This window comes from Medicago sativa, chromosome 3 (genome assembly GCF_051527215.1).
Source record: "Medicago sativa cultivar Bolivia chromosome 3, Bolivia_mono, whole genome shotgun sequence".
Taxonomy (NCBI): Eukaryota; Viridiplantae; Streptophyta; class Magnoliopsida; order Fabales; family Fabaceae; genus Medicago; species Medicago sativa.
The window spans coordinates 102,501-105,033 of NC_140751.1; positions in this window are offsets into that span (position 1 = coordinate 102,501).

Below are 2,533 nucleotides of genomic sequence, written 5' to 3' on the forward strand. Positions count from 1 at the left end.
GGGAATTTACTCGTTTTCAACCGGTTTTTTACTAGGAAGCCCAGAAAGTGGCCGATTTGAATTGAATCTTAGCATGTGACAATTCATTGGATAGGTAAAAAACACAGCTAGGACTTCCATGGTTTATTTTTACATTCTCTAAAAATTCGGCCAAAATGGATGTTAAGAAAATTTCCTCGTCAATTTAGGGAATTTACTCGTTTTCAACTGGTTTTTTACTAGGAAGCCCAGAAAGTGGCCGAGTTGAATTGAATCTTAGAATGTGACAATTCGTTGGATAGGTAAACCTCGTGGCTATGACTTCCATGGTTTATTTTTACATTCTCTAAAAATTCAGCGAAAATGGATGTTAAGAAAATTTCCTCGTCAATTTAAGAAGGCGCAGAAAGTGGCCGAGTTGAATTGAATCTTAGCATGTGACAATTCGTTGGATAGGTAAACAACATAGCTACGACTTCCATGGTTTATTTTTACATTCTCTAAAAATTCGGACAAAATGGATGTTAAGAAAAATTACCTCGTCAATTTAGCGAGGCCTAGAAAGTGGCCAAGTTGAATTGAATCTTAGCATGTGACAATTCGTTGGATAGGTAAACAACATAGCTACGACTTCCATGGTTTATTTTTACATTCTCTAAAAATTCGGAAAAAATGGATGTTAAGAAAATTTCCTCGTCAATTTAGGGAGGCGCAGAAAGTGCCCGATTTGAATTGAATCTTAGCATGTGACAATTCATTGGATAGGTAAAAAACACAGCTAGGACTTCCATGGTTTATTTTTACATTCTCTAAAAATCCGGCCAAAATGAATGTTAAGAAAATTTCCTCGTCAATTTAGGGAATTTACTCGTTTTCAACCGGTTTTTTTTACTAGGAAGCCCAGAAAGTGGCCGATTTGAATTGAATCTTAGCATGTGACAATTCATTGGATAGATAAAAAACACAGCTACGACTTCCATGGTTTATTTTTACATTCTCTAAAAATTCAGCCAAAATGGATGTTAAGAAAATTTCCTCGTCAATTTAAGGAGGCGCAGAAAGTGGCCGAGTTGAATTGAATCTTAGCATGTGACAATTCGTTGGATAGGTAAACAACAAAGCTACGACTTCCATGGTTTATTTTTACATTCTCTAAAAATTCGGCCAAAATGGATGTTAAGAAAATTTCCGCGTCAATTTAGGGAATTTACTCGTTTTCAACCGTTTAACCCTAAACCCTAAACCGAAACAATAATCCCTAAACCCTGAATTGAACCCCAAAACCTAAACCCTAAACCCTGAATTGAACCCCAAACCCTAAACCCTGAATTGAATCCTAAACCCCAAACCCTAAACCCTAAACACTAAATTGAACCACAAACCCCAAACCCTAAACCCTAAACCCAAACCCTAAACCCTAAACCCTAAATCCTAAACCCCTAAACCCTAAACCCTAACCCCTAAACCCTAAACCCTAAACCCTAACCCCTAAACCCTAAACCCTAAAACCCTAAACCCTAAAACCCTAAACCCTATTTTTACATTCTCTAAAAATTCGGCCAAAATGGATGTTAAGAAAATTTCCTCGTTAATTTCGGAATTTTACTCGTTTTCAACCCTTTTTTACTAGGAAACCCAGAAAGTGGCCGATTTGTATTAAATCTTAGCATGTGAATATTCGTTGGATAGGTAAACAACATAGCTACTACTTCCATGGTTTATTTCTACATTCTTTAAAAATTCGGCCAAAATGGATGTTAAGATAATTTCCTCGTCAATTTAGGGAGGCCCAGAAAGTGGCCGAGTTGAATTGAATCTTAGCATGTGACAATTCGTTGGATTGGTAAACAACATAGCTATGACTTCCATGGTTTATTTTTACATTCTCTAAAAATTCGGCCAAAAAGGATGTCAAGAAAATTTCCTCGTCAATTTAGGGAGGCGCAGAAAGTGGCCGATTTGAATTGACTCTTAGCATGTGACAATTTGTTGGATAGGTAAACAACATAGCTACGACTTCCATGGTTTATTTTTACATTCTCTAAAAATTCGGCCAAAATGGATGTTAAGAAAATTTCCTCTTCAATTTAGGGAATTTACTCGTTTTCAACCGGTTTTTTACTAGGAAGCCCAGAAAGTGGCCGAGTTGAATTGAATCTTAGAATGTGACAATTCGTTGGATAGGTAAACCTCGTGGCTATGACTTCCATGGTTTATTTTTACATTCTCTAAAAATTCAGCGAAAATGGATGTTAAGAAAATTTCCTCGTCAATTTAAGAAGGCGCAGAAAGTGGCCGAGTTGAATTGAATCTTAGCATGTGACAATTCGTTGGATAGGTAGACAACATAGCTACGACTTCCATGGTTTATTTTTACATTCTCTAAAAATTCGGCCAAAATGGATGTTAAGAAAAATTACCTCGTCAATTTAGCGAGGCCTAGAAAGTGGCCGGTTTGAATTGAAACTTAGCATGTGACAATTTGTTGGATCGGTAAACAACATAGCTACGACTTCCACGGTTTATTTTTTGATTCTCTAAAAATTCGGCCAAA